General features: G+C 43.5%; 1 pseudogene; it reads right to left on the reverse strand.

Annotated features, from left to right (window-relative positions):
• The window catches only part of LOC135520235 (GTP-binding protein 2-like), a 39,487-nt pseudogene extending 31,245 nt beyond the window's left edge, over positions 1-8,242 (reverse strand).
• Between the last annotated feature and the right edge of the window lie 12,095 nt (positions 8,243-20,337).

Below are 20,337 nucleotides of genomic sequence, written 5' to 3' on the forward strand. Positions count from 1 at the left end.
TGCCTTAAATGGTGTCATAGTGGCTGTTTCCAAGGGTTAAAAAGGTCAGATCTTTTCAAAACTTCATATATGAGATTAGGCAACCCTCCTGAACTGTAACATCAGTCATTTCTCCCAAAAGATGTCAAAGAAAAGCTCTCACACACACACACACAACAAGGATGGCGTGACAAAGCGCGGTGCTTAAAGACACAGAGAGCAGGCAATGGCATAAATATAATCCCAAGGCCGTGCCGAGTTCAACGAGATATCCCGCTTGACCGTAGCTCGCTCGGTCTAAGCGCAGCGACCATTAGAAAAGTAGGCCCAAAATGAAGCCTGCACCACAATGTAATTTGCTTTTGGGTGACAGTGAGAGAACCGTTAGGGTGAGAAACACAATTCGACCTCAGGTACGTTCCTAAGGTCCCCCACGATCCGTGCAAGCCTAACCTTGACCGTGTGGCATTAACCCTTCACAGTTAAAAGGTGTTTACATCAAACAGTTTGCATTGACGTCTCTCCCCATAGGAATACATTGCCTGCACCCCTAAATTCAACCTGAAGCCTATATGGGTTATGAATGCCGTATGAACCTGTCTTCTATGACAGTCCATCAGGCTAGTATGAGGTCTACCTGTGTTGATTCTAAGCTTCCTGGACCAACCGGAAGTGCTTAAAATCACCCTGAAAGTGTATATCCATACCCTGCCTGCAATTTGATAGACATAGTGCATTGAACCCTGTGTAAATCAGTCAATTCTTAACGTAAAGACTTAAAACTCAGGATTCTGTAAAAGCATACCCCAATGAGGATATGTGTTGACTTATAGCTTCCTGTGCCAACCGGAAATTCCATAATTGGTGTCTCAGGGCTGTTTGGAAGGGTTACAAAAATCAGATCTGTCCAAAACTTCATATGTGTGATTAGGCAACCCCATGAACTGTATGTCACGTAGAGTAGGCCAGAAGGCTAAACTGGATAACCTAACCTCTATCAAAATAAAAAGATGGCGGAACCGCAAAAGTTCTTCTGTGCAAAGGTGTTTATTTACAAGTGATTCCGGAACAAAAAACAACAGTACTGCCATCAACGTCTACCTTATGGGACAGCTTAAAAAACAATGCTGCCCCATCCACAGCTCAATCCAAACTGCCTCTCCATGACTGAAAGAGAGGCTCCTTTTGTAGGGCTAGCCCCTCCCCTCAGAACAATTAACCCTAATTAATTAATCAATTAACAATACAAACCTACATTTTCCATGAACTAAACATACTAAAGGATATACATTGCAACACTGTTTTAAACAATATCCCAACATAACATTTACAACATTACATCACTACTGACAATATCTTTCAATATGCCCATATGCATTAATGAGCCATTTGGGACAGGCACTATAAAGCCAACCCAATTCCCTTAGCTCGGGTCCTTTTCCAGCATACCCGGAAGCTACAGAGATGGAGAGAGAGGAACAGAACAAACAAACAATGCGCTCATCCACAACATTGATAAGTATAATAATTATTGTATCTCTCAAATATGAACATTGACAAGTGTGAAATGCATGCACCAAGACAGAAGTTAATTTGTGTGTCGACCCACATTGTTAACTTATCTTATAATGGCGCAGGGAGGAGTGATGAATATGTGTGTGCGTTAAAGAACCAAATGCTGCCCGCGGCCAGTGACGGACTTCTACGTCACACTGTAAATCAGTCATTTTTCCCATTCAAATTCAAAGGAAAACTAAATCACACAAATACACAACTTGGAAGGAGGGACGTATTGGGGTGCGTAGAGACAGACAGTGCCTCCAATAGTTAGCTTTGTTCGAGCTAAAAAAGAACCGTCAGACCTAGAGTTCCGAAACTTTAGAAACCTGTTCTAGACCTCTGGTCGATAGTGTGTGGTGAGTTAGTTGGCTCTAGAAGGTTCTCGGACCGAGAAACAGCCTCGTACATTTGCAATGACTTCAATTCATTTTGACCATTACGAAAATGGCGACATTTAGAAATGTCCCAGAGTCACAAGACTAGGTGCATTGTGACCGGCTCGGCCCATAGAGACGGACCCCAACGTTTCTGTCCGATAGCTCATTCAATGACCCCGTAACAAGTAATTGAAAAAAGTGGATTTTCAGCACCAATTAGGGTTTTACTCGGACACCAAATGACCTATCGAGCCGAAACTCGGGATTCGGGGTCGCCTCAGCTAGGCCTACATAGCTCGCTCGGTCTGAGCGCAGCGACCATGAGAAAAGTAGGCCCAAAATGAAGCCTGCACCACAACGTCATTTGATTTTGGGTGACAGCGGCGGAACCGTTAGGTTTAGAAGGACAATTCAAACACAGGACTGTTCCTAACGTCCTCCCGATCTGTGCAAGCCTAACCTTGACCGTGTGGCATTAACCCTTCATAGTTTAAAGAAGGTGTTTACATCAAACAGTTTGCATTGACTTCACTCCCAATAGGAATACATTGCCTTCACCTCTAAATTCAACCTGAAGCCTATGTGGGTTATGAATGCCTTATGAACCTGTCTTCTATGACAGTCCATCAGACCACTATGATGTCTACCTGTGTCGATTCTAAGCTTCCTGGAGCAACCGGAAGTGGTTAAATTCACCCAAAAGTTATTTGGATGTACATCACCAGCAAAGGTGAAAATGACCCTGCATTCAACCCCGTGTAGATCAGTCAATTCTCAACTTAAAGACTTAAAACTCAGGATTCTGTAAGTGTCTATGTCAATCAAGACATGTGTTTACTTATAGCTTCCTGTGCCAACCGGAAGTGCCTTTAATTGGGTCACACTGTCTGTTTTGAAGGGTTAAAAAAGTCACATCTTTTTAAAACTTCATATGTGTGACTAGGTAACCCTCCTGAACTGTAAATCAGTCATTTCTCCCAGCAGATGTCAAAGAAAAGCTCTCTCACACACACACAGCAAGGATGGAGTAAAAAAGTGCGGTGCCTAAAGACACAGAGAGTGGGCAATGGCATAAACATAATCCTTAGGCCGTGCCGAGTTCAACGAGATATCCCGCTTGACCGTAGCTCGCTCGGTCTGAGAGCAGCGAGCATTAGAAAAGCAGGCCCAAAATGAAGCCTGCACCACAACGTCATTTGATTTTGGGTGACAGCGGCGGAACCGTTAGGTTTAGAAAGACAATTCAACCACAGGAATGTTCCTAAGGTCCTTCCGATCCGTGCAAGCCTAAGTTTGATCGTGTGGCAATAACCCTTAACAGTAAAACAGGGTTTTTTGATCTCATAGAATACAATGATATCTCTCCCCTAAATTCAACCTGGAGCCTATATGGGTTATGAATGCCTTATGAACCTGTCTTCGGTACCAGTCCATCAGGCCACTATAAGGTCTACCTGTGTCGATTCTAAGCTTCCTGGACCAACCGGAAGTGGTTAAAATCGCCCTAAAAGTGTATGTCCATAACCTGCCTGCAGTTTGATAGACATAGTGCATTCAACCCTGTGTAAATCAGTCAGTTTTTATGGTAAAGACTTAAAACTCAGGATTCTGTAATAGAATACCCCAATGAGGATGTGTGTTGAGTTATAGCTTCCTGTGCCAACCGAAAGTGCCATAATTGGTGTCTCATGGGCTATTTCGAGGGGTTAAAAAAATCAGATCTTTCCAAAACTTCATATATGTGATTAGGCAACCCCCATGAACTGTAAATCAGTCATTTTTCCCATAAAATTTCAAAGGGAAACTAAATCACACACACACACAGCTTGGAAGTCGGGACCCATTGGGGTGCGTAGAGACATACACTCCCTGCATTAGTTAACCTTGTTGGAACTTTTAAAGAACCGTCAGACCTAGAGTTCCGAAACTTTAGAATCCTGTTCTAGACCTCAGGTCGATAGTGCGTGGTGAGTTACGTCGCTCTAGAAGGTTCTCGGACAGAGAAACAACCTCGTACATTTGCAATGACTTCAATTCATTTTGACTATTACGAAAATGTCGACATTTAGAAATGTCCCAGAGTCACAAGACTAGGTGCATTGTGACCGTCTCGGCCCATAGAGACCGAACCCAATGTTTCTGTCCGATAGCTCATTCAAGGACCCCGTAGCAAGTAATTGAAAAAAGTGGATTTTCAGCACCAATTAGGGTTTTACCCGAAACTTGGGATTTGGGGTCGCCTCAGCTATGCCTACACATAACACAAGAAATGGACCCGCAGCTAGAACATAACTACGTGTTTTATGTTTTTTTTATGGTTTGAACCGAAGGCGTTGTGAATTTTGGGCCAGCTCTGAAGTATGTGATAGTTGGCTACTAAACGAGTTGGGAAAAGTGGGTTTGGTGTCAGTTTGTATCAGTTTGGTGTCAGAATGATATCAAATTGACTGATGGACGGTGACTTGCTGGTGACTCTTGTCCATTTGCAATATGTTTAAACAGTGAGGTACCATCGCCAAAAGTGACATTCTGAAATCAACCCTAACGAGCAATGGAGAGGTACCAGAATCACTGCCCAGCCATCCCGAGTTCATCGGGCCAGTCAATTTTGCATTCCTGCACTATTTATATAGCATGACAAATTCGTGATGGTGAATGCCCATTGAACCATATTGCAAATGCACAGTGACTTTGCAAAAGTGAGAAAACATAAACAAATGGACATTCTGAAATCAACCCTAACGAGCGATGGAGAGGTACCAGAATCACTGCCCAGCCATCCCGAGTTCATCGGGCCAGTCAATTTTGCATTCCTGCACGATTTTTATAGCATGACAAATTCATGATGGTGAATGCCCATAGAACCATATTGCAAATGCACAGTGACTTTGTAAAAGTGAGAAAACATAAACAAATGGACATAAAGTGGGTTTGGTGTCAGTTTGTATCCGTTTGGTGTCAGAATGATATCTAATTGACTGATGGACGGTGACTTGCTGGTGACTCTTGTCCATTTGCAATATGTTTAAACAGTGAGGTACCATCACCAAAAGTGACATTCTGAAATCAACCCTAACGAGCGATGGAGAGGTACCAGAATCACTGCCCAGCCATCCCGAGTTCATCGGGCCAGTCAATTTCGCATTCCTGCACGATTTTTATAGCATGACAAATTCGTGATGGTGAATGCCCATTGAGCATATTGCAAATGCACAGTGACTTTCCCCCCAATAGTTTCTAGAACTCTCATCTTCCTAAAACTCACTAGCTTCTATAACTCTCATCTCCTTGGAACGAGCCCAAACAAAACTCATCTCCAATATGGAAAAACATGCAGTCGAAATAAGATCCATGGCAACTCACTGGCTAAACGCAAAACACAAAGCTTTTTGACTGCCAACCTTGAGACAATCAGAAAACAAGTTGTCCTTACCATGGACACAAGCACCAATAAACTACTGATATCGATTAGCAAGGAAATCAGGTTGTATGTGATGTTGAAACTAACACAACTAAAAAAAACATGGAAATGGGAGATTTATCTCGACTGATGAGAGGACAACCTGCAGAAGACAGTCAGCTACATTTTGGAGTGATGCATTTAAATTTAGGGGTCGCTAAACAAAGGAACGCAACACTTATTTGCCATAACTCATCAATATCATACTAAAACAATTTGTGCGAGAGGAGGGAGATGAGGTTGCACGTCCTGTTAAAATTAACAGCTCAAAAACCACACGGAATCTGGGAATAATGTGTACATCCCTGGTTAGAGGAAATTTGTAGAAAACAGATCACCACATTTTGAAGTAATGCATTTTGATTAAAGTGGGTCACCAACATGGTAAGTGTAACACAACTCTTTTTTTGTTAGTCACTTTTTGTTAAATCTCATAAATAGTACTCTTCAATTTCAGAGCCTGGATTTTCCCCCTAAGGCTAATATCCATATCATGTTGAAATCAATTGATAAGGGGGCAAATGTTTAGGCTTCTACATTGTGACATTATTAAAATACTCCTACCACAAAGTGTTAACATTCTCCATTGTGACATTAATTAATTGATATCATAAAACAACTCTTCGTATACATATTTTCTCATATTTTATCAGAGATCTTTAATCAGATTATCTCTGGTCACAGCTATAAGGCTTCTCTCCTGTGTGTGTTCTCTGGTGTGTTAATGACAGTATCCATTTGGGTGTTGTCTATAAAGTTAAGGTGACTCTCGGTTAGAACCATTGGATTTAACAAACTCTGACATGATTTAGGATTTCTGTGCCCATGAAAACTGTTTTCCCAGCATAACATAAGGAGACACAGGATGCGTCAGTTTTGTAAATTTATTCATTGTCTTTCATTTGAAACACTGCTGTCAATGTTGAGTACGGAAGCACACCTGATTACGCATATCTAAGTAGGATTAATCGACCTGGCCTGCACACAAATGTAGGCCTATAAATGTGCCCATTTGGGGATTTCTGATAGTATTTCTGATTGTCTTAACGCACCACCACTAATGAGTTGTGGAGCTTCTCAAAGCAAATGTCTCTTCACCTCTAACAGCAAGTAAACAAAGTCTAATCAAAATCAATTGCAAATGAGAATAGTTTTAAAGTACTTGAATTGTATAATTTTCATTTATATTTAGATAGAATGTAGCTTAATCACAGACAATGATTTTGAGATACTATTATAAATTAAACTGTTCCAGTAAAATGTGAATATGAAAATAACAACTGGCAAGCAGATTGGTAGAAATGGTCAGATATATTTGCACTCCAAATGTAGCTTGCCGACTGCTTGTGTAGCCTATTACCAGCAATGTCAGAATTTATGAAGGCCAGCAGGAGGAGGTGGTTCAGGGTAAGTTACTTCTCTTCTGGATGGGCCATATTGATGTAATGGCATGAAAATAAATTGGCTGAATATTATACAATGACTTGTCAACAGCTCTAATAATTTGACACCCACAGGAAATCTACACTGATCATACTAGAATATACTATATATCCTAGAAACCTGGTTAAACTATCATTATGACATCATGGATGTCCAGTCCTTGTATTCATAGTGTAGTGAATTCAGGGGGAGCCCTGAGCTGAAATCAAACCTGGGTCGACTGACTGTCAAGCCAACACCAACTGTTACGCCAAGATGTCTGAACTTCTTGACGAGGTCCCTAGGTTTTGTGTTAAGGTTGATACAATAGCTTTCTCTATGAATGTGAGAGTGGTTACATTTATCCAGCCCCCATCCCTCAGCTGTTTACCAAACCAAGTCTCTGGGCAGCCATTATGTTTCTGTTTAAATCCTAGGTTGTCCCTTTAAAAAAGCCACACAACAAGCAATCAATCTGCAATTGAAACAATAACAAAGCTGTAATTCCACCACTGTTTTGGTAATAAGATGATGGATGGGGCAGGAGAAATGTAACTGGTCTCAAATTCATAGGCAGACCTATGGATGCAAGGACTGACAGTCCATGATATCAGCATTATAGATTTAACCATGTTGAGGCTATACAGTGTTGGTTTACATTGTTTCGCCCTGTTTTTAGGATATAGGATACAGTGTTTGTTTTTGTCAACATTGCTATTGGACCAGGTCTCTCTTGGAAAATAGATGTTATCTCAATGAGACAAAAACAGTATAAATAAAAGGTCAAATAAATAAATAAAAACCTCTTGAGGCGATACAGTGCTGATTTACATTGTTTCTCAACATTGGAGTAAAAAAGCTTATTTGGGGATTTGATGGGGTACAACAGTTGAACTAAGCTCACGAGGTATGTGTTATATTCTTCAAGAATCAATGGCTGTAAATAAATAATTTAAGAGTCAAAATATGGATGTAGTAATTGCAGATTTCCCCTTTAACACCAAACATCAGTTCAACAACTGCAGAGTTTGTGCCTCTGTTTCCCAAAATCATCTTTCGGATAAGTTCACCGTTAGAACCATTGGATGCCTTAATATGCGTTTGGGAAACCGGGCCCACATATCCAGTTTCCTCCTCCTCGATGTGACAGTCATCTCCCCCTTCCTCCTCTTTCACTCCAAAAACATGCATCCTCCTCTTTCTCTTCCTCTTCTTTTACTGTAACATCCTCCTCCTCTTTCACTCTGAACGCGTCTTCCTCTTCTTTCACTGCAACGTCTTTCTCTTCTTCTTTCACGGTAACAGCCTCAACCTCTACCTCTTGTTTTACTGTGACATCCTCCTCTTCCTTCTCCTCTTTCACGACAATGTTCAGCCCCAGAGCTTCTTTCTCCGTCCAGCAGACCGCCTCTTCTTTAACAGGAGAGAAGTTTTGTGAACTCATGGTCGGGGATAAAAGCTAGCTAGCATTAGCGTAGTGATAGGTTAATTTATCAAGCCAACTAAGGTAGTTGACTAACAACAACTGAAATATGAAATGAAAAGTAGATACGATATGATTGTGTTGTTTACACAGTGGCGATACACCGACACAGTCCAACAAAAACGTCAATGTTTTGCCTCGCAAGGTACCAAGGTGGCTGACAAGCTGTTGATGTTGAAGAAGCGTCCCGTACACTAGATTATACGTCACAGTGGCAGAATCACCTGAAGGACGCACATCGCCATCTTTTTTTTATTTTATTTTTGAATGTTTTTATTTTACCTTTATTTAACCAGGTAGGCTAGTTGAGAACAAGTTCTCATTTGCAACTGCGACCTGGCCAAGATAAAGCATAGCAGTGTAAACAGACAACACAGAGTTACACATGGAGTAAACAATTAACAAGTCAATAACACAGTAGAAAAAAAGGGAGTCTATATACATTGTGTGCAAAAGGCATGAGGAGGTATGCGAATAATTACAATTTTGCAGATTAACACTGGAGTGATAAATGATCAGATGGTCATGTACAGGTAGAGATATTGGTGTGCAAAAGAGCAGAAAAGTGAATAAATAAAAACAGTATGGGGATGAGGAAGGTAAAAATGGGTGGGCTATTTACCGATAGACTATGTACAGCTGCAGCAATTGATTAGCTGCTCAGATAGCAGATGTTTGAAGTTGGTGAGGGAGATAAAAGTCTCCAACTTCAGCGATTTTTGCAATTCATTCCAGTCACAGGCAGAGAGAACTGGAACGAAAGGCGGCCAAATGAGGTGTTGGCTTTAGGGATGAGCAGTGAGATACACCTGCTGGAGCGTGTGCTACGGGTGGGTGTTGCCATCGTGACCAGTGAACTGAGATAAGGCAGAGCTTTACCTAGCATGGACTTGTAGATGACCTGGAGCCAGTGGGTCTGGCGACGAATATGTAGCGAGGGCCAGCCAACTAGAGCATACAGGTCGCAGTGGTGGGTGGTATAAGTTGCTTTAGTGACAAAACGGATGGCACTGTGATAAACTGCATCCAGTTTGCTGAGTAGAGTGTTGGAAGCAGTTTTGTAGATGACATTGCCAAAGTCGAGGATCGGTAGGATAGTCAGTTTTACTAGGGTAAGTTTGGCGGCATGAGTGAAGGAGGCTTTGTTTTGCGGAATAGAAAGCCGACTATAGATTTGATTTTCGATTGGAGATGTTTGATATGAGTCTGGAAGGAGAGTTTACAGTCGAGCCAGACACATAGGTACTTATAGATGTCCACATATTCAAGGTCGGAACCATCCAGAGTGGTGATACTAGTCAGGCGTGCGGGTGCAGGCAGCGAACGGTTGAAAAGCATGCATTTGGTTTTACTAGCGTTTAAGAGCAGTTGGAGGCCACGGAAGGAGTGTTGTATGGCATTGAAGCTCGTTTGGAGGTTAGATAGCACAGTGTCCAAGGACAGGCCGGAAATATATAAAATGGTGTCGTCTGCGTAGAGGTGGATCAGGGAATCGCCCGCAGCAAGAGCAACATCATTGATATATACAGAGAAAAGAGTCGGCCCGAGAATTGAACCCTGTGGCACCCCCATAGAGACTGCCAGAGGACCGGACAGCATGCCCTCTGATTTGACACACTGAACTCTGTCTGCAAAGTAGTTGGTGAACCAGGCAAGGCAGTCATCAGAGAAACCGAGGCTACTGAGTCTGCCGATAAGAATATGGTGATTGACAGAGTCGAAAGCCTTGGCAAGGTCGATGAAGACGGCTGCACAGTACTGTCTTTTATCGATGGCCGTTATGATATCGTTTAGTACCTTGAGCGTGGCTGAGGTGCACCCGTGACCGGCTCAGAAACCAGATTGCACAGCGGAGAAGGTAACGGTGTGATTCGAGATGGTCAGTGACCTGTTTGTTGACTTGGCTTTCGAAGACCTTAGATAGGCAGGGAAGGATGGATATAGGTCTGCAACAGTTTGGGTTCAGGATATCTCCCCCTTTGAAGAGGGGGATGACTGCGGCAGCTTTCCAATCCTTGGGGATCTCGGACGATATGAAAGGAGGTTGAACAGGCTGGTAATAGGGGTTGCGACAATGGCGGCGGATAGTTTCAGAAATAGAGGGTCCAGATTGTCAAGCCCAGCTGATTTGTACAGGTCCAGGTTTTGCAGCTCTTTCAGAACATCTGCTATCTGAATTTGGGTAATGGAGAACCTGGAGAGGCTTGGGCGAGTAGCTGCGGGGGGGGGGAGCTGTTGGCCGAGGTTGGAGTAGCCAGGCGGAAGGCACGGCCAGCCGTTGAGAAACGCTTGTGGAAGTTTTCGATAATCATGGATTTATCGGTGGTGACCGAGTTACCTAGCCTCAGTGCAGTGGGCAGCTGGGAGGAGGTGCTCTTGTTCTCCATGGACTTCATAGTGTCCCAGAACTTTTTGGAGTTGGAGCTACAGGATGCAAATTTCTGCCTGAAGAAGCTGGCCTTAGCTTTCCTGACTGACTGTGAGTATTGGATCCTGACTTCCCTGAACAGTTGCATATCGCGGGGACTATTCGATGCTATTGCAGTCCGCCACAGGATGTTTTTGTGCTGGTCGAGGGCAGTCAGGTCTGGAGTGAACCAAGGGCTATATCTGTTCTTAGTTCTGCATTTTTTGAACGGAGCATGCTTATCTAAAATGGTGAGGAAGTTACTTTAAAAAATTGACCAAGCATCCTCAACTGACAGGATGTCCTTCCAGGATACCCGGGCCAGGTCGATTAAAAAGGCCTGCTCACAGAAGTGTTTTAGGGAGCGTTTGACAGTGATGAGGGGTGGTTGTTTGACTGCGGCTCCGTAGCGGATACAGTCAATGTGGCAGTGATCACTGAGATCCTGGTTGAAGACGGCGGAGGTGTATTTGGAGGGCCAGTTGGTCAGGATGACGTCTATGAGGGTGCCCTTGTTTACAGACTTAGGGTTGTATCTGGTGGGTTCCTTGATGATTTGTGTGAGATTGAGGGCATCTAGCTTAGATTGTAGGACTGCCGGGGTATTAAGCATATCCCAGTTTAGGTCACCTAACAGAACAAACTCTGAAGCTAGATGGGGGGCGATCAATTCACAAATGGTGTCAAGGGCACAGCTGGGAGCTGAGGGGGGTCGGTAGCAGACGGCAACAGTGAGAGACTTATTTCTGGAGAGAGTAATTTTTAGGATTAGTAGTTCGAACTGTTTGGGTATGGACCTGGAAAGTATGGCATTACTTTGCAGGCTATCTCTGCAGTAGACTGCAACTCCTCCCTCTTTGGCAGTTCTATCTTGACGGAAAATGTTATAGTTGGGTATGGAAATCTCAGATTTTTGGTGGCCTTCCTGAGCCAGGATTCAGACACGGCAAAGACATCAGGGTTAGCAGAGTGTGCTAAAGCAGTGAGTAAAACAAACTTAGGGAGGAGGCTTCTGATGTTGACATGCATGAAACCAAGGCTTTTTCGATCACAGAAGTCAACAAATGAGGGTGCCTGGGGACATGCAGGGCCTGGGTTTACCTGGTTTATCTGCTGAATGGAGTTGGTATCGCAGTTGAGAAAATACATTCAGACAAAAAGCTAAAAAGCGACTGCCCATAAAAACCAACGACTCCCTTTGAAAACGGGCTACGTTGCATCAGAAACATTTATTATAGTGTAAAAATGTACTACAAAGTGTAGCTAAATAGAATGACTTTGGTCATACCCAGTCAGCACGTGACGTCCAAGGACGTCGAATTATGGGCGATATCAGGTCTGTCTGTTGTGGTCGCTATTTCACCCCAAAATAGTCATCCCAAATTGGGCTGTGTATAACTAAGTAAATGTCTCTCGGACAAGGTGACTTTTATCAATATACACTCTAAAAAGTGTAGGTTCCAGGAGTATCCTGTAGGGGTTATTCAAATTGAAATGGTGGGGAACCACTAAAAGTTATTTGAAGAACCATTTGTCGGAACCTCTATAAGTTCTTCAAAGAACCCCTTGTCATTGTTCCTCGAAGAACCTTTTGGGGTTCCTTTTTTTAACTCCCTATTTTAAAAATAATAACAATATTGACAATATTGATTTAAATAATTCATTGTTTATTTAGTGGCACCACAAATGTGAATTAATATTTCCAAAAAAATGTACCAAACAAAACACATTACAAAATTGCAACACTTCTGCAGACATGCCACTTTATATAGTGCTTTTCATGACATTTAAAATTAAAATAAAATAATGATGTACAATAAAAACAACATACATTAAAAATGAATCATAGGTAAACTAACAATATTGTAGACGATGCTAAATACAGATTTTTCAGCTTTATTGTATTCACTTAGTTATGTTAGGAAGTTACTAGTCCAACGCTCAAACCACGAGGCTACCCTGCCACCCCAAGGTACAGAGGTAGGGCAAGAGCAGAATCACTGCTGTGGTCTCCAGTCCAAGTAAAGTAGAGCAATGATCTTGCTAATTTTTCTACAAAATACATTTGAGAAAGGGAAGGAATAAGAGCAAATACCTCTTCTGTATTGTCCTTCAGGTACTGTGTGGCTGTTCCACTGGATGTCAGAAGGTGAATTCACCAATTTGTAAGTCGCTCTGGATAAGAGCGTCTGCTAAATGACTTAAATGTAAATGTAAATGTCAAAATAGCATGATGATGTCCTCAACCCTGCCTCGCCTCTCTACCTCTGATAGTCCTTGAATGATTTTTTTGTCTTTATCCATTCCATGGACTTGATTCATTTCTGAGAAGATCTGAAAAGATCATTTGCACACATTTGTATGCTAATAGATTTCTGCCATACAGTAACAGTACTGCCATAAAGTAACAGTACTGCCATACAGGCCTAATATCACATTTCAAGATATCTTTGTAAAAATTGGTTCCGAATTTGATCAGGCTGACTTGAAAGATTATATGCAACATTTTGCTGGGTGGCAATACTGTGTTTGGATTCTGAAGGGCATTTATACAATAGAGGATGTCTAGACACTGTATTAATACCATTATGCATTTGAATCCCATCTACAGCTTCCATCTAAGATATTAATTTCCCTCCAGAAGGGGGGCGTAAATGTAACGTTTCCAAAATGGGACAGTGTAAATGTAACGATTCCAAAAAGGGATAGTATTGGCCATGTAACGTTTCCAAATGGGATGTTATTGTACATATAACGTTTCCAAAATGGGATAGTATTGTCCATGTAACATTATGCCCCCTTGTGAGTTAATAGTATTGCATTCTGTTACAGGCTATATAAAGAGGGAGACCTCCATTGACGATTCAGTTCGTTGTAACATCTCGTCTGGACAAGTCACCGTCCTCAGTTAGTTAGCTAGTTAGTAAGCAAGTTCATTATCACAAAAGTGAGAACTGCTCAAGACTGGAAACTTACATTAATGAGTGTAAACGATTCATGGAAACGATATACAATATATGGGAAAGAATATAGTTGAAGGAAATAATCCACACCTAGTTGTGCGTAGTTAGAACATAACGTTATCTAGCTAGATAACGGTACTGTACTGTAGCTCATACAACGCCGACGGTCAAACCCGGCTTTCTAATATTTACGGTAATTAACTATAGTAACATTATGGAAGATATTCACAGAAAACCACCATTGTCTTCGTTATTCATTATTAGTATGTTATATTATTATAATAAATTATTTCGAGACATATTCAGAGCCAAACATCAACCCAACTTAACCTTTTTAACTGTTGTCACATCCAAACTTGTCACCATCATTTTCAGTTGTAATTGCGAATAAGTTTCATTGACCAAGAATCCTACGGTTCTTAGGGGATTTGAGAACATCTCCAGTTGAACCCTTCATTTTGAGAGTGTATTCGGCTCTATTTACTCTCAGATTCAAAACATGCTGATAAGCATCAACGGTCATGTCAGCTGCTGCTGCTCCAATACAGTATGAGGTGAGACGGTGAACTGACGTTGAACCGGGCAGTCAGCTGCTGCTGCTCCAAAACAGTATGAGGTGAGACGGTGAACTGACGTTGAACCGGGCAGTCAGCTGCTGCTGCTCCAATACAGTGTGAGGTGAGACGGTGAACTGACGTTGAATCTGGCAGTCAGTCATTCATTCTGTACTATGAGTCTGGTCTAACATTGTTGGTATTGAAAAAGCCTTACTGCACATTGTGGTGGAAATTCTAACCAATAAGAAGAGACTTTGACATTTCTTCAAACGATCAACCTTAATTTGATAGCAATTGCAATAATGTAGCTGGTCAGTCCTACACTCTGAGGTGGACGGCTGAGAGCTCGATGACACAAGGAGTTCAGAAGCCTTATATAGTCAAACTATCTTGTGCATATAGAAAACACGTGATCTTGGTATGTGTCCGTGTGTGGAGAACGAGACACAGACTAACTGTGAATTGGTTGTCTCGTTCTGTAGCAACAGCTAGTTATTCTAGTCTTCCAGTGAGGTGTCAAAACAACAGGAAATCACAGTAGACACAGTTCCTCTGAAGTAGATCAACGGTTCCCCGAATTGGGGTAAGCAAGAGCCTTTGGCCTGTCTGCCTAATGGGTGTGTCTAGAGCGAGTCTAGAGATAAATCAAACCCAGCCTGAACTGTGATGGAGTAGAGTTGTAGTTTCTCTAGAGATAAATCAGACACAGCCTGAACTGTGTGATCGAGTAGGGAGTTGTAGTTTCTCTAGAGATAAATCAGATCCAGACTAAACTGTGTGATGGAGTAGGGAGTTGTAGTTTCCAACAGGTCAATATTCTTCTTAGTTTAGCGTAGAAAACATAATTAACTACAATGACCATAATCCATTGCTTGCCGACTTGTCTTGTCTGTTTATTTTACACCTGCTATGTGAAAGAGACAGAAGAATGCATGATGGTCAGTGCTAAACCCTAACAACCCCTACCTTAACCATTTGAAATGTCAATTTCAACCAACTAGAGACGTCCCAAGGATATATCTACCTGAAATTACATGATCTAAGTGATTGATAGTTGGTATTCAGCAGTCATAAAGCCTTATTTACTTTAATGAACTACTAAAACAGTGATTTTGACAGACAGCAGCTCAACATTTTATTCGCTGACTGATCCATTCATCCTTCCATCCCTCCTCAGCCTTCCTCTCCTCTGAAGACCCAGTAAGGGTGGAGCTCAGTCAGAGAACTGTTGAGGCACTGGATAGGAAGAACACTTCTACAGCCAGAGAGGTGAGGTCACATGTGGTTTAGATGGTAAATATTTATGTCCCATTAGTGGTTCATCATGTAAGCAAACGGGAATATGTTCCATCATCGATGTTTATGTACATTAGTGCAAATTGTCCACTGACATGGGTGTAATTTCTCACTTCTTTTGGCGGTATGAAAGTTACTTTCCCCTCAGACACACATTTGTTCTTTGATATTATGAAGGTCATTTGTGTCAAATGTACTTTTCCTCACTCATTCACCCATCTCTTTATATTGAATATTTATATTCAGTGGCCTGACTGCATCCAGACTGTCAAAGGCCCATCCTGGTAGATCTGAACCTAATGCAGCTTGGAGTGATCAGATGACACAAGTCACATTTAGGTGCCAGGTGTAACTGAGGCCATAGATGCTCCATATCCATTACTTTTTAGTGTTTTATATAATATGACTAAATGTGTTTCTGTGTTGCAGGGGCAGTCAAGAAATGGAACAGCAAGGCCACAGAACATGACATAAGCAGAGCTGTGGGAGACCACCTCAAGCCCCTGGTAGAGCCGGGGGTGGTGTTTACCACTCCACCACACCTTCTGCAGGCTGGGAAAGTGGAATTGATCTGTTTGATCCATTTGTTTGTTTCACTTCTCAGGAGTTGAATCCTTTGACATATTGTTGATTTCAAAATGTTTCATTTTGAACAAATGCACTGGGTTGGTTGAAAGGTGATACTAAACATACATAACATGCACTATTTTGACATAGTGGAAGATACTGTTTTTCATAATAAGATGGATCAAAATATTGGGTTGCTTTTGCACATATTGGTTCGAGGAGTCAGTAAATGTGTTCATTTGTTTTACAATATGTTCAAATCCAAGCAATCTTTATTTATACAGCACATTTCAGACATGGATACAACACAATGGCTTCACAGGAAAAAGCAAATCAAAATAAACATATTTAATACGAAACAAACATAAGGATAAAAAAGCATGAGAAACAACTGAAAGACTAATGAACATTCTAAGGAAAAGACAATGATTAAAATATTAAGAATTGGATACAACATCCAACCCAAAATAGAAGCTTGTTCTACTCAATTGTTTGTTGTTACCTTCCCCAACAGGAAAACCAAATGTCCCTTACATAGAAGAGGGAACAAAGAGTAATTGACAACAACCAAAACTAAACAGGTGGGGTTTTGAAAGGCACTATGGGGTGTCCACTGGAAGTTGACTTGAAACAACAACTGGGACCTAAAAGACACCCACCATGAGACCCACTACATCTGCCCAAGAAGAGCCAAACAAAAGAAAAACCCACACCAAAGCTAAAAGACAGGAAGAAACCAAAAAGGTGGTTAAAATAATTTATTACAATCAATACCATTCATGCTATTACAAAATCATAATTCTCATTCATTCTTAATTAACTCTATTTACAAAAACAAACCTCAGGGGAGCATCGTCCCTCCCCGTCATACCTAACCAACACCTAACCTTTTCCCTATCTCCCATTCCCTAATCTATCCCCTTACCAAACTCACTCTAACACTCCCAGCCCTAAACCCCCTTTCCACCTCTCCCGTGCCGCATGCTTCCCCCACTTCCTCTCCTCCCTCTTCATCCTCCCCCTCAAATCACCTTCCACCCTTCTCACTATCCCTTCCACCCCCCAATCTCTCCCTGTCTTGACTAAATTCTGCCTCGCTTCCCACAGTCCCTTTTTAAAGAGACTCATGAGAAGCCAGAGCAGAAACCTGTCCCTATCCGTTCCCTTTGCTCTCCCTACGCCTCTCTCTAGCCTAGCCCATGTCAAAACAAAATCCTCCTAACCACACCTAGCATCACCCGTGCCCTAGCCCATACTAGTCCGGCACAGGCACAGTCCCAGAAGGCATGGCGCACAGTCTCCTCCCTGCCACAAGCAGATCTTGGACAGGTGGGGATCGCACCACACTATACCGGTACAAGATGGAAAATACCGGCAAGCACTTATGGAGGCCCAACCAATTCAGGTCCTTGAGCCTGTTTTCCAGGCCCCGCACCTGCACTCCCTCCCAGACCACTGACGAGATGCCCGCTACAGGCACAGGACTCCCTGCCTGCCTGACCTCTTCGTACAGGTGCCTGTGATCTAAACCTACTCGGGCAACTTCAACCTCGGGGTGCGCACGCAGCCACTTTGCCGCATGGCCAAAGTGCCACGGCAGCTGTTCCGCCCGAGGACCCGCGTTAGACCACACCATTACGCTTCTCGCCTGGTACGAGAAGAACACCCGCAGGAGGTAACCGGACGGGTGTATCACTGGCTGAGCAAGCTCCGCCTACAAGAAACAAACAAAAATTGAGTCCAGCTTGAGGGGGAAATGTGGTACCCCCCTACCTCCCTCCCCGATGGGACAGATCATGCGTGCCCTGGCGACCCACTCGCACCTGCCACTCCACATAAACTGAAACACAAGCCTCACTAGAGGCCTCCTCAGACAAGCCGGCAATGGGTAATGTATGCCAAATACAAAAGAGACGGCAACACATCCACCTTTAGGACCAGTACTTTGCCCATAAAAGACAAATACCTAGCCTTCCACATTGCTAGCTTCCTCTGTACCACTGCGATACGCATGTTCCAGTTTAGCGTCGCTGAGCCGGAGGTCTCAAAATGAACCCCGAGAATCCTCAGGGCCCCTTCGCAGAGAGAACCCCCCAGGCACATCCGTTCTACCGCGCCATCTTCCGAAAAACTTGACGGAAGACTTTGCATGGTTCAGAACTGCCCCCGACGCTTGGGTGAAATCCCCAATGATGGCAAGGGACCTTGTCAGGCACAAGTCCTTACATAACAGCAAGGAAGTGTCGTCGGCGTACTGCGTCATCTTAACACGCAGCCCACCGCTCCCAGGGATCAACAAGCCCTCCACCCCTGTGTCTGCCCTAATGGCAGCCCCAGAGGCTCCATGTACAGTACGAAGAGGAGGGCCGAGAGTGGGCATCCCTGCCTGACCCCAGACGAGAGGTCAAAAACGTCACCTAAGTGACTATTTACACTAACTCGACACCCCGCTCCGACATATAATGTACGGATCCATCCTATAAACTTCTCCCCAAATCCTAATCTACCTAACACCCTGAATAGAAAAGATCTATTCACGCGATCAAACGCTTTCGCCTGATCTAGCGCTGCTACCATTAAAGGCAGCCCTCTATCTTCAACCCAGGCGATGGAGTCCCTGATCAACTGTAGGTTCCATCTTATTGAGCGGCCCTCTACCCCGCACGTCTGATCCTCATGGACGACGTAGGGAAGGGCTGTGCGCAACTGGTCTGCTAAAACCTTTGCAAGAATCTTGTAGTCTACACACAGCATGGTCAACGGCCGCCAGTTGCCAAGGTCAGTTGCTTCCCCCTTCTTATAAAGAAGTGACAGCACACCAACAGCCATTGATCCCCCTGGGACCCCCGTCTCAAGGATGGCCTTCAAGACTTCGAGGACCACTGGACCAAGTATACCCCAAAACTTGAGGTAAAACTCAGCCGGCAGCCCATCCATCCCAGGCACCTTCCCTTTTCCCATCCTCCTAAGAGCGCTCTCAACCTCTTCTAGTGAGATCTGGGCCTCCATCACGTCTCTAATGTCCTCTGGCAGCCGCCGGGACAAGTGTTCTAAAAACACGTTTCCCTGCTCTACATCTATTTCCCTTTCCTTAAATAAACCTTGGAAATGATCAGTTGTCACCCTGACCATTTCCTCTGGTTTACTTACTATACTACCATTTTCTTCCCTAACTCCATGCATTACCTTCCTACTCTGCCTGGCCCTAACCGACTTAAAGAACATAGCGGAACAAGTCTCATTATGTTCTAGAAAGCCACTATGCGCACGCTCCAGGAAAGCTCGAGCCTTCTGCTCCTGCAGCTCCCTGAGCTGCGCCTTTAGGGTTGCGAATCTCTCCCAGTCAATCGACCCGCCGAGGTTGCCTGCCTCGTACTCGAGTTCAATTAACCTTTGGATACGATCCACCTCCCTCCTTTCCTCCCTTTTTTTCCTTCTACAATATCCTATTATAAAAGCCCTAATCCTCACCTTAACTAAATCCCACCACTCTAACACCCCCTCGCACATGGACCGGAGGCCGTCAAGCCTCCGAAAGAAACAAAAAAATGTGTCAACAAAAGCCTGCTCCTCCAGTATATCCCGATCTAACTTCCAGTACCCCCTACCGAAGAGGCAGACTGGCGACCCCACCTGCAGGAACACCCCGTCGTGATCCGTGAAGAAAACGGGCACCAGCCGCCCAGACAACTGACCCAAAAACCTGGATACAAAAATGTAGTCGAGCCTCCGCACAACCCCCCTGGAGTTGCGCCATGTAGGACCGACCATTGCCGGAGTAGTGTGCAGGCCACCATCAACCAGACCATGGCAAGCCATTAGCCCGGTGATGGCTCCTGCACTACTATCACCACCTACCTCTAAATCTATATTAAAATCCCCTCCTATCACCAAGTGCCTGTTTGTAACACACAGAGGCGCCAGACAGTCCACCATCTCCCTCCTGTCTGCCGCCACCTGTGGCCCATACACCCCAATTAACCTATATCTAGCTTCTCTATACTTAACATCTATCCCCAATACTCTACCCTGCATTATAACAAAAGTGCTCTCTACCTTAACCTCTCTGTTCCCACACAAAATCCCTACTCCTGTTGAGTGCACCCCTCCTATGGCCCCAAAAGATTCCCCCTTATCCCACTCCCTCCTAAATCTACACACATCCCCACCATCCCTCAGGTGAACCTCCTGTAAAAAACAGAAATCAAACCCCACACCCTCTAAATAACAAAAAACCGCCCTCCTTTTAACATTATTCCTTAACCC

Source organism: Oncorhynchus masou, chromosome 4, assembly GCF_036934945.1.
Source record: "Oncorhynchus masou masou isolate Uvic2021 chromosome 4, UVic_Omas_1.1, whole genome shotgun sequence".
Taxonomy (NCBI): Eukaryota; Metazoa; Chordata; class Actinopteri; order Salmoniformes; family Salmonidae; genus Oncorhynchus; species Oncorhynchus masou.